This window comes from Ambystoma mexicanum, chromosome 9 (genome assembly GCF_040938575.1).
Source record: "Ambystoma mexicanum isolate Mex_15411 chromosome 9, UKY_AmexF1_1, whole genome shotgun sequence".
NCBI lineage: Eukaryota > Metazoa > Chordata > Amphibia > Caudata > Ambystomatidae > Ambystoma > Ambystoma mexicanum.
The window spans coordinates 874,628,213-874,641,511 of NC_090931.1; the positions used below are offsets into that span (position 1 = coordinate 874,628,213).

A 13,299-nucleotide genomic window follows, 5' to 3' on the forward strand; every position below is an offset into this window, starting at 1 on the left:
GTCCTCCTTCTCCTGTCTCCCGGTTTTTGTCTGTCTGTCGGAACTAGTACAGTCCCCCTTATATAGCACAAATGACATCATTAACTTTACAGTCTATGGGGTACCCTGTTATTTTTCCTGCCGCTCTGATAGGACAGTTACCATTCCTCTCTCCGCCCCCTGGCATGATAGGTTATGGGGAAGTGAGCACCATCTGCACCTGTTTGCATTTGTTACAATTCTTTGTTCTCATCACCACGTTTTGGCAAAAACTAGTTATGTCTCATAACCTAATAATTATATTAGCCAGTGCTATGTAAAACAGATATGCAGTTTTAACTGGTCATGGGGAATTAGATAAGTCGATCGCCAAATCTGTACGACGTAGCATGGCCATTTGGCACATTTTTGTCCTTTTCATAAAATGTATAAAAGTTATGAATCTGCAAATGATCAAGCATGTTCCTAATTTCATTTTACATCTTTTCACCAACTGTCATATTTGTCACCTGTTCAGATCAGCCAGAAACTAGTCTTAACTGGCCATTTCAGTCCCCAAAGTCCTGGGGAAATGCAATTTATAGCTTTAAAACCGCCTGGAAACTACATGAAAAAAAGGCATAAAACGACATTAATCCTTATTCTGATTGCTGCGAAAATGCCTAAAATGAAAACCGTCCTTTAATGTCAATTGGGAGTGTATTGTTCCACCTGTGGGAGGGCCGCTTAATCCCCCATAGTCATCTGTCTTCCTCTGGGCTCAGCCGGTGACCAGAGATTTTTATGACTCCCCTCAAAATTGTCAGTTTACTCTTTGTAGTCGGTGCAGAAAAGGCTCACACCTCCTCGTCATGCATTAGCCACACTTTGCCTTCTTTGAAATCTCTGGGCTCCTGCCTTCATGTCTGCAGAGCAGGGAATTATGACGCCTTCAGCAACATCACATTTTATTGTCGAATGGTTATAGGATATGTGCGATATCCAGCGGGAAGTGGGGCTTTGTCATCATGAATTTCCTGCCTTAAGGCAAGAACTGTTTTTCCTGCACTAAGGGTCTATTCAAAGGTGACTCGAGTTTTGTGGGTTGGAACATAATATTCATTTGCATTGGTCAACACCCCCCACATCATATTTCCCTGACATTTCTCTGTGTGAGCAGTGCTATCTTTTTCCACTGTGGCTTTTTAAAGCCGTTTTTCTTTTCACATGTGTGCAGGCCATTTTTGCTTTTAATGTTTAAAATCGTGTCTTGCAGGTCACAGGATTCTTTGATTTCCCCTTCTTGGGTGAATTTACATTTGCTATTGGCCTATTTGACAATGATGGGTAGGCCCCCTTTCACATGGTTCTTTACTTTGACATGAACACAAAGAAAAAGCCAAGCTGTTTTTCGTTTGCAGTGTTTAAAGGGCTGCTGTTTATGTGAAAGGGAAAGCAAAAGCCGTTTTTGGTTGTAGTGTTGAAATTCTTGCCCCTTATGTGAAATAAAAGTAAAGCAAGGCCGTTTTTGGTTGCAGTGTATAACTTCTTGTCATTCAGGTGAAATGAAAGTAAAGCAAGGCCGTTTTTGGTTGCAGTGTAGAACTTCTTGTCATTCAGGTGAAATAAAAACAAAGCAGGGCCGTTTTTGGTTGCAGTGTTAAAATTCTTGCCACTCATGTGAAATAAGAGTAAAACAAGGCCGTTTTTGGTGACAGTGTTCAAATGTTACTGTTCAGGTAAGAGCGGCTTCTGTGTAGGGCCTTCAAATGCACCCCACAGTGAGGGGCGTGAAACATTTTCTTTTGCCTAGAGTGGCAAAGTTACTTGCACCGACCCTGAGCACACACATATTGAGTGTAGTGTCAGTTCTGGAGACCACAACTTCGCTCATATATCCACATCTCGGGGCCTTCTCTAAACTATTATCAATATTTATGTTGGTTGTTTGTGGAGCTTTGTGTTCTGATAAAGATGTTTGTTCTGGGAGGTGCTGCTTTATTTCGTAAGCCACATCTGGAATACACTATTCAGTTCTCAAGGCAAGATCGGGAATATTGTATCCTGTTCTTTAGGCCCCCTTTTGAGCATTGTGTTAAACTCTAGAAGAAATGTCTGGTCTATATTCTAGGTTTTAAAGCTGTGAATTAAGTATATTCCTATTCTGGAGGCCACACGTCTAATTTGAGTATCCATTCTGTGGGTCTAATCCATACTATTTTGTTCTGTTCTGGAGGTCTTGTCTGAAGAATGCTGTCAGTTTCTGGAGTCCATACCCAGAGAATTACCAGACCTGACAGCCTCTTCTGAAGAACTGTCCTGTTCTGGAAACCATCTTGAGTGGAGTTTAGTTCTTGAGTCCTAATTTCGAGTGTGCTGTTCAGTTTCTGAGGTCTTATCCATTTTATAGGATTTAGTTCTTAGGACCTCTTCTTTAATGCTAGGTTCAGTTCGGAAGCCTACATCTGGCTACCTGCCACCCACCACATGTTCTTTAAGGCCCTCTGCATCACCCCTTCCCCTTTGCTCTCCGGGGATGAGACCCAGGCTCCTGCACGCACTTAAATAGATTGCAATTTAAATGCAGGCGTTGCTCAAAATCTCAACTGCATATCCCAATTCCTTGGTTCTCCAAAACCAGTCTCAGTGCCAACTCTTTCTCCGCATTTCAAAAAGCCAAACTCTGGAAATCTAATCCTAACTGAGACTATAGTATAGAGTCCACCTTGCATTCTTTGGAACCTAAAATCTTACATCTGCCCTCAACTCCACACTGAAGCTCCTAGAAACACACCTCTGTGGAGAGCCCATAACCTCACCCAAACTACCTGACACCAAATCAGCTCACATAGATAAGTTGGCACGCTCTATAATTAGGGAAGAATCAACCCTGGCCCCCCTCTTACTCAAGCCTCAGCACTTACAGACATACTTGCATATGCGCAGTGGCGGTCCCACACCCTGTCAGAACACGTCCCTGGCACCCTTGCATAACACACCACACGTACAACACAACCCATTATCAAACACACTCACCCACGCACCAGAGCAATGGTGAGCTAGTGTGCACAATAACAGGAAATCATGAAACTGGTGCAGCGCCACAATGACATCTTTCTAGCTCTACATACCTCTTGGCCCATCGCCAAGCGCCAGTATATTTTGATGTGCCATTTTCGGAGATAGCCAGAAATAGCTCAACCCCGGTGCTCACACAGACTTTCTACACGAGCCCCATAAGGCACTCTCCTTCGGCGTACACTGATACCCATCCACTGGCCAGCTCAACAGCCCACGATGTCACAGCAGTGATAAATGTGAGCTTTACAAGTGCGAGCTAACATGACGTTACATAACATAGCTAGAGTAATGGTCTGCTAGGGAGGCCACATCTCAAGTTGTGTCCTGTCCAGTAGGCTCTGGGCGCCTTTTTTGAGTAATTGATACAGTTCTGCAGAAACTTTCTCCAGAAAGATAGCCCTGCCATCAAATGCTGCTTTGGGAATGTCAGCGTGCAAAAAGAGTGCGGCCACTGGCCAGTGACAATTCTAGGCCTATGATTTTATGATGTATATAATTAAATAATGTCATCAATCTGTGAGAAGACAGTATGAAGTCGATCAATCTCTTTCCGAATTTATTTCACACAAAATTCCCCCGCGACTACCCTCCAACTTGTATTTATTGAGCCCTATATATATATATATATAGCGCCCACATGGAAACTTCGAGCCACTTTGGATGGTTTGAACATAAGTGAAACAAAAAAAAAATAAGAAGGAGGAAAATGTGTTCCGTATGTTTGTCCTCTGTTGTAACTAGGATGCGAAAATACAACTTACTGAAAAAGTTGGAAGGGGGTGATAGCCTATGACTGTACACTGAACAATTCGTTCCACTTTGGGGGCTGTTCCCCCTTACAGAGCCAAACGTCTCTGGTGTTCAGGTGTGGGTATGTTCTTACTAAAAATAAGGGGAAAAAGAGGAGGTGGGGGATTTTTTTTAAAAAAAATGTGCCGAGGGAGTGAAAGACAGGCTCGGCTCCAGCAGTGACATCACTCCTGTAACGGGGGCAGATGAAAGGAGGGCTGTCCTGGGAGTCTGCTTTCCATCGCTTGGGTCACTCGGTGAGGGGGGCCTGCCTGGAGCACTGGAGGGCCTGCACTTCAGCGCTGCAGTTCCCATTCCTCTGCAGGCAGCCCAGAGCCTCGGAGCTGCAGCCTCCCGGTCCTCAGTCCTCCAGCGGCCACCCAAGCCCTGAGCCCACCCCTGCCCCACCGAAACATCTGCAAGGGCGCCCCCTTACCATCGGCGCCAGGGACCCACGACGCCACCCAGTCCCCGAAGAGACCCGCGACGATACAGAAGCCCCCCACAGCCCAGCATGAGCCCGAATAACTGACCTGCCTGCGGAAAGATTTTCTGAGGGGTAAGCGTTTGTAAGCGCGCGTTTTTAGTGTCTGCGTCACACCGGACTCAGCAAGCGCCTGCTGCGCGCGTTCAGGAGGCGATTGTTTTTAATACAACGAACCGCATCAAACGGCAAACTTTTTTGTATTAAATGAAAAATTGCCCCTATCTATTTGGCACATTGTGCTGTTTTTTATCGTATACATTCCGAGTTCTGCGAATGGGCATCATCTTATCACATGTGTTTGTACCGGGGCAAATGAATCGATGACATTCATGCGGAAGAATGTTTTCCTCTCAGATTTTTTTTTTTTACTTGAAACGAGTCTGACTTTATACTATGGTACCGTTTCAAGGCTGAAAGTTGATGGGGGTCGTTTTCTTTATTGTCGAGTCGCGTAAGCGGCTTCCCGCTACACTTTGTGACCCGGGTCAAAGTGTTATGTGGTAGGGATTTCCTGAGGAGAGGGGTGCTTATTTTTGTGCTCTGTTCATCCTTCTTCGGGTCTGAAACTGGGTCATCTTTTAGTGAAGCCCAAGTCCGTTCCGCACATTAACAAACGCTCCCTGTACATTGACTGAAACCCGCGCATGACGCAGCTCACACTACCTTACACACATTGCAATCGCTGCGAACGAATTACACCGCGGTATCGCCGTTTCCATATGTAAGTGTGTCCAGTGTGCATACAACGGTTGACACACGAGTCTTGCGTGGTGCACGGCGCTCTGAAGCGGCGGCGTGTGCATGCTGCACGTTACAAAGCTCCAAATTAATCATCATTTTACAAAAGAAGGAATGTAAGATACGGGAGCTCTATGATTTGACCACGGTCACACAATTGTGACAAATTGAAGAAAGTAACACAGCAACTCTGGTCGTTCAGTGCCCCGGAAAACGATGCACCCACCAGTGGTAGACCACTCTGTGTTTGTGCGCATATAACACCCAGCACCTAGTAAGTAGGGACATGTGTAAAATGGCCAAACGTATTATCTGGAGATGCGCGCGGCGTTATACTCGGTGCTTGTCTAGGAATGCAAACAGAAATTAGCAACAACAAAAACTTCACAAGAGAGGGGTCACGAGCTGCTGACCCGCGGTCCGTTACTAAACGGGAAAGAAAACATAACTCTAACTTCAGCCCCTCCTTCCTCAGTTATTCCTTTGTCATCGTTACGAAACAACGACCATTACACAGTGGGAAGTCGTGGGATGCCGAAATTATAATAGTACACGAAGGTGTATTCATAGGGTTGGCGCCAACATTGACACTTATGGGGACAGACAAGCATGACGTGAAATTATGCCCCGAGGATGCTGGGATCCAAAGTAAGATACCATATGGCATTGCGGATACCATTAGTTCAACTGTGCATCGTGTGTACAGGGTGATCCACAAAGCATGATGACAGGCGAGCTTCAGATACACAAACTATACTCTAATGCGGACAAGAGCACTGATGCAGGCGCTATTGTGGGTGGAGGCATGGGAAGGCGGTCATTATAATGAGGCACTTCGGTTTTATTTCCGTATGACTGGGGACTGCGCACATCTAATGCAACGTGTCGCCCGCTGTGTCATTTATATGTGCCCTTGCCACTTAAAATTGAGTCCGTTTCATCCAAAATGTAAACGTTTTAGGCTTTAACGGGCGTGGTCAGGGCTAGAAGCAGGACTCTGAGGGGCCTTCTTGGCTAGCATACCTTTACCCCAAATGCAAGTGGGACCAGTCATTCTGGCTACAGGACCATAGAGTACTTTTAGCACAGAAACAGTATTTAGATATTACTTTAAGAAAGAAAAAAAAACACATTCAGGCTGTGCCCTCTGGCCCCAGAACCATTCTTGTCAAGCACACACGGTGAAGTGTGGCACCTCTAAGCGCTGCGGGACTTTGGGTGTGGCTGCGGTGCTGGTGGTAACGTGCTTGCTTACACTCTCCGCTACCCTGGCTGTCAGCGGCGGCTTCTCGGACTGCCCGCTAGGGTGTGGGCTCATAGCATTGGCCGCTAGGGCGACTTTCGTACACTGCCCGCTCGAGCGAAGCCCCATAGCGTCAAACCCTGCAAATTCTTCTCACTGCCCACTAGCTAACGTCAACACGACCCACGATTTTAAGTATCTCAAGTTGGCCACTAGTGTCAGCTATTTAAAACTCACTATTACATTTCTCCTACCATGCAGCCCACTCGGGCAACGCTCGTGCACTGATCACAAGGTCGTGTTATTCACACGGCACACCATAGTTCGTTTTTCATACTGCCCAGCAAAGTGTGCACTTGACGCTACCAGCGCACACTCATTTCCTACTCGACCCATTACCCAGTTCTCTACTTCCATAATAACTTGATACTAAATCTATATTATTAACCCTGTCCACCAGGTCGCCTTTTTAGAATTTGCCATCAACATGGGCGCTTGATACTGGCCAATGGAACAAGGTCTGCTCACTGCTCACCAAAGGCCAGCGTCTCACACTACTCACCCTGGCGAGCTTTCCTCACATCACCCATCAGCCAGTGTTTCTCAGAGCAGAATCATTCTGCACGTGTGACATGTGCCAGCAGGGCCAGCTTCTCACACTGGCCCCAAGTGCCAGCTTTTCTAGTTTCGTACCAGTGCACGTGTGTTCCACTGGCCGATAGTACGACCGTTTCACTCTGACCCGACCACCAACGTGAGCTTAACACTGGCCACCAGCCTTCGTTTCTTATAATACCCACAACAAGCGTGAAACCCTCACACAGTGTGAGCTTTCACAGTGACCACTAGTGACAGATCATCACCTGCTGAGTGTGAGGGGCGCACCTTGACCACCAGGGGGAAGCCCCACCAAGCCCCCCGCCCCCCTCCCCCGCCAACGCAGCCTCCACACTGACACCAGCGCCCGATTCCCACTTTCGTCGTTTCTTCTTCTTCTCACTGATAGATTTCATCCATCAGCAGTGATTTTTGGATACCCAGGCTTGAGCCTCATTACTCCATCTCCTCGGGGTGAGCGTGTAGTCGTGGGTTAGGATTCTTCTTGGTCTGAGTGGACTTGTCACAGTAGGGCTGGTTTCACAGGGTCTTCGCAGTGATGGGCCATGACTGCCAGATTTATACGCTGCCCACAGCCCACCAATGTCAACATTTCACACTTCACTCCCGTGCCAGCCTCCCATAAACCCCGCCAGGAAGTGCAGATTCAAACTACTGAAGAAAGTGACAGGGGGACACAGACTTCATGCGCGTCCCAACCCTGGCCTCTCTGCCAAGAGTGCATGCAGCAATGCTTGTGGGGTAGCAGTAACACATTGGGACATGGCCTGGAGAAAGGAAGCCGCCCAAAGATCCACCAATGCACCGAAAGCAACATTTTGATTGGGGGGGAGACGGGGTGGGTGGGAGTGGAGTGTGCAGGAAATGTCATTACCCGCATCACATACCCTTCTAACTTGTTTCGTGTATAAAATACCCCCACATTGGTTCTGCGGTGCACGAGCGGGTCCTAGTAATGTATGGAATGGCTTGTTCTGGGGCATAGGCGACAGTATAAAGTACACCGTCCACTAGTTATGGGGGAGCGTAGCCCCAGCTGGTTATAGGGAGAGGAACTGTAGCTGGTTCTGGGGAGAGGAACTGTAGCTGGTTCTGGGGCATGGGATACCGTAACTCCATGTTTCTGGGGATAGGCGCTGCATCTGTTTCTCAGTACAGGAGAGCTGTCTGGTTTTGGGGGATCGGAGCAAGGAATGATTCTAGGGCACACAAGACCTAATTGTTTCCGGGGATAGGCGCTGCATATGCTTCTCTGCATAGGGCGGCTGTCTGGTTCTGGGGCACAGGAGGAGGGGCAGATTCTAGACCATATGAGACCTGACTGGTTTTGGGGATGGTCGTTCTGCTCGGTTCCAGGTTCTTGCGCTAGGGGCTGGAGTGCCTTCTGTTTCAGGGGGATAGAGTGCATTGACGGGCTCCTGGGGAGGGGGTTCTGGTGGATTATTCTTCTGGGAATGGCAGCTGATATTGGTTCATTGGATTGGTGCATTCGGCTTGGTGTGGGGATAGAAGTGGCTGCTATGTTTAGAGGATAAGAGCTGAATGCGAACAATTCAGTGGCTAATTCCGGTTTATAGGAGCTCTGGGTTGCTCTGGGGAACAGGATGGACAGTAGTGCCTGGCTGGATGGAACCCCTGACTGGGTCTGCGAGATCAGAGTCCGGTTCTGCGGTACCCGACCCCTTGCAGCTTGACACCGACCAGAGCCACAGTCTGGTTCGCAATATGGACCTCCAAGCAGTTTTGGGGGATAGGAGCTCCTGGCTGGATCGTGGGTATGGAGGTAGGGTGTGGGCAGGGTGGTGCAGGTGTGCAGGTGTGCAGGGGTAGGAGCAGAAGTAAGTGCCCACTTCTGTAGTATAGAAGTCCTTGGTTGGAATTGGGGATAGGATCACCAGCTTGTCCTGACTAGAGACAGACCCCAGCTAGTTCTTCAGAAACAATTCCATGCCTTAAATGTCCTGACACCCGCCCAGGGACAGAAGGGGCAGGAGGGCAGACAGACCCCAAGAGGTCCCTGCCTGAGGCATGAAGCAATCTAGCTGCATAATTACTATCACTGATAAGGAGAAATAGGGGCTCCCTAAACATTTCTGGGTAAACCCATAGAGGCGGGGTCATGAGTCACGGCCAATGATGTTCAAGAAGCAGCTTTGGCGGAATGCGGTGCAGTGTGAACTAATATTATGATCAATAGCTAAAGCAATGACCAGTCAGGAGTATTGCCTTAAAAAAACGACTTTAGTTTCTCACACAACAAAAGTATATACAGGTGTAAAAACCCAATAGGCAGGCAATGCCAGACCGAAAAGCTCTTCCACGGGCACCAATGAACAGTGTTAACCTGCTGGGCATTCAGGGTCGCTCTAGTTATGGCCCTGCAGTGTTTGGCAGTGTATGGGTCTGTGGTATTGCGTCATGGCACTAATGTATTCTGCAGTTTGGGTCTGTGGCATTAGGACCTCACCGTTCTGTTCATGGCTCTGTATTGTCTCTTTGGAAGTTTTGTGGAGCCCGAACTCTTCAACGGTTGTATCATCAGTTGCTCTTCAAAACAGTGCCTTGCTGACCCAATACCTGCTGAAGGAGCTAGACGGATATGATATGATTTGCTATTTATAGCGCGTCTGTACACAAGTGTTTCTAGGCGCCACAAGACAGGGGAGGGGTGACAGATGGAAACAGTACAAAGTATCCTACTAGGCCTTATGTCATTCAGATCGCGCAAGTGTAACGAAATTGCAAAAGGGCGAAAGGGAGAGGGGGAAGTGCAGGGGAGAGGGAAGGGGAAAGTGCAATCAGGGCACCAATGCTCTGGGAAAGTGCAGTAAGAGAAACGCGGCTCTGGGTAAGTGCAAGAAGGGCAGTAGGAGTTACAGTCACTGCCCCTACGTGCACAGTAGGCCCGGAGGAAGTGTAGGAAGACTGGTCATGGCGGGGCCTGGTACCATGTGAGACTCTGAGGGTACTCAGAGACCACTCAGGGCAGGCAGACAGGAAGGTTAGTAAGGAAGAGGGAGATAAAAAGCAGAGGAGAAAAAAGGAAGTTATTGAGCAGCTTCCGGAACTTCAGGTGGTCCGGCTAGAGCTTGAGAGGGGCAGGGAGGCCGTTCCAATGGGAGGCACCTGCAGAGGAGAGAGATCTACCCCCACTCTCAGTTTGGAGAAACCTCTGACCCTCAGTGAGTTCAAGGTAGCTGAGCGAAGGGCTCTAGTTGGAAGGTATTTAGGCAGAGACAGTTGGATATAGTGTGGGCCCCAGTCCCAGAAAACCTTGTGGACGATGCAAAGGGTCTTGAACTTGATTGTTGCAGCCACCGGGAGCCAGTGCAGAGATTTCAGGGCTGGAGAGATGCGGTCCCTGGGCTGGAGGCCAAGGAAAATTCTTGCTGTCCTGTTCTGGATTAGTTGAAGCGGGCTAAGAGTAGAGTTAGGCAGATTGAGAAAGAGGCTGTTGCAGTAGTCCAGCCTAGAGAGGACCAGGGCTCTGGAGACAGTGAGCTTCTGTGAGAAAGTGAGAAAAGAAAGAATACCTCTGAGGAGGGGCAGCTGGAAGTGGCAAGGTCCGTGATATGGAGCAAAACACACAAGGAATCAGCAGAGGCGGCGCTGGCAGTATTTAGCCTGGAGGGCAAGTGTATTTTTCTGGCCCATAGTGCAGTGTCCAAAGCCCACAATGCAGCAGCCTTAACCTCTAGAACAAGTAAACTCAATAGAAATATCTCCCCCAGACCACACATTCTGAAGTATGTATAGTAGACATTATTGACATTGATTTCCTTTTGATCAACATGGCTTTCATGTATGTCTGTGGTTTTTCTTAGTGGTCCGGATCCCAGGGAACTCTCCCACATATCAAACTTAGTAAAATGATTTCACAGAATAATATAATTAGAGAAATGGAAAAGCTGGGATTTGAGTCCAGGTTTCATTGTGTCCCTGTTTGCAATTTGTCAGCAGTCTACTTCTCCTCTCATCCCATCCAATCCATCCAATCCCATCCCATCTTTAGTTTTAGACCAATCCAAAGAGGTGACAAAGGTAGAGAATTAATTGGTAGAACCCAGCCATTGCTCAACCAGGGAGCCTGGCTTCGCTCTCACTGCCAAATGTAAGCTGGCATGGCAAAGAAAGACACACACCTGGCTTCCTGCCTCCGTAGGCCACAACACAAAACCCATAGCTGGGCCCCTCTCTATCCAACCCCCTCTTCATATCCTCACTTGGCATCCTGCGCCCCCCTCCAGTGCACATTGCTTAAATGGTTACAATTATATATTTATATTTATAGAGTAACACTATATTCCATAACCCCATATAATTGAGACTTTCTCAATCGATAGTTAAGAAACATAGGTAACAGTGATACACAGTGATTTTTATCAAGATCACATGATGCGTGAAGTGTGGAAGGTGATGTTTTGAGACATGTCTTCACGGTTCCACAGTTTCCAAATCAGAAAGCAGGGGAAAGTTTACCATCTCCTATTCCATCTTCAATATTAGATAGAACTGAACACTTTCTTCATAGTTGTTATTCAAGGAATACATAAATAATTCAATAAATCTAGCTTTCAAAGAGCCAATGTATCTAAAATAGGTAATCCTATTAATCATCTGTATCCTGAGGCAAATACATCTGAGAGTACTCACAATTGTACAAGCTATAATTATAATCTTAGTCTATACAATTATGTGGGCTTTAAAATCACCAAGTCACATGGTAAAGCAACCTGAAACATATAAGAGACATCCTAATTGAAACATAACTTCATGAAGCAAATATACACCACTTTGTCAGAAAAAAGAAAGGGGTCAAGCCAGTCCCACAATCGACTGAAGTGGCATGCAGGTAACAGATCTCAGCAACTGTCAATCGTCTGCTGACCTTTCCAGATGTGTACCTCGGTCTCATTTACCCTATTTCACATGCCCATCACCCTCCGGTGTCCTTCCGTTGGTCCATAATCTCAAGACCAACTGTTTCTTACAGTTAACTTTCAGACCTCTGATCCTCTTTTGCTCAATCCTTTAGCTATTAACTCATGCAACCCCTCCTGAGTAACCAATTTCTTGCCAATCACCCCATTTGGTGAACCATCACACCAAACCCATTTTTTGCCCCTCATCAATTCCATTACTGAGTTGCGGTCAGGAGGTAATTTGGACCAAATGGGGGTTTCTTGGTTCTATTAGAGCCAGCGTATTTTAGCTCTGCGCTAATAGTGCCGAAAATGGCCGGAAAGTGGAGATTTTTACCCCCAGCTCTAAAACTCCCACTTTCTGCCCAACTCCAGATTGGGCGGAACAGTAGATGCGTCGGTAATGGCGTTACCGCCGCATTTTACAGCTCCGCCCAACTCGTGATGAGAACCACTATGCCTGATATTGAAGACAGGAGGCACATGCCCCACACAGGAAGCAATGCAATGTCTTTGCTGACAAGGTAGGCGAAACCAAGTTCGAATACTGGCTATAATCTGTTGTAATCATTTGTAACAAGGGAAGGGGCATGCACAAACATACATGCACTTATCACATGGCAGTGTATCTTCCCAGTGTTGCACCATGCCTTGGAATCTTACATTCACACATCAACGCATGTCCACATTCAAACCCCACTGCATCTATCATGGGATACTTGAGGGTGATGAGTCACAACTTTAAGGTACATCCTCCAATTGAAATGCCATCAAAAACTACTTTAAATGGAAAATATATTATCGGTGCTTAAGTATTGTGTGGTTCGTGTCTTCCAAGATATTCAGTGTTCAATCTCCCCTACAGCAACGAGCGTCCACACATATTTTGCTTCTGAAATTATTTAATTCAGAACAGAAGTGGTAATGTCCTCGTTCTTGCCATTGAAGACCATGGGTCTTGTGACTCTCTAACCTTTCAATTTGATTGAAGAGAGTTTTCCAGTAGGATCAGCCCATGGAGGTACAAGAGGAAAGACGTGTCCCATTTATAGGGTTCATACTGTTTTCAAGGCAGCCACCAACCAAGGCTGCATGCACAAGGCATGGACAGGGTATTTGGGAATACTCTGTGAGGTGAGTAGATAGAACGTACACCTCAACTTGCAGGGTTCACATTCAATCTGGATCTTTTCATCTGAATTTCGATTAAGATTGGCCACTCTGCCGTCTGGGGCCACCATGACCCCAGTTTGTGTTGTCCAATGACTACATTAACCTTCACGTGATATGGGTAGCTCTTCCCTAGAGCCAATACACTGTCTGTGAAATAGACCAAGAGATATGTGGAGTGGCCCAGGGGCCAAAACCTTTCTGGGGTAACCCCAGTAGATGGTAATATAGCCCATTTGGGAGACCTTGGTTGAATCAGACTTCTGAGATCACTTGGGAATTGTAAAACAGAA

The 13,299-nt window shown here is 47.1% G+C and overlaps 1 protein-coding gene across 1 annotated transcript in view; it reads left to right on the plus strand.

The window, feature by feature from the left end:
* The first annotated feature begins 4,057 nt into the window (after nt 1–4,057).
* COL6A3 (collagen type VI alpha 3 chain) overlaps nt 4,058–13,299 on the plus strand; it is a 270,362-nt gene continuing 261,120 nt past the window's right edge. Inside the window, exon 1 of the mRNA XM_069615983.1 lies at nt 4,058–4,387. The gene's annotated coding sequence lies outside the window, so the exon portion shown is untranslated. The remainder of the gene's footprint in view (nt 4,388–13,299) is intronic.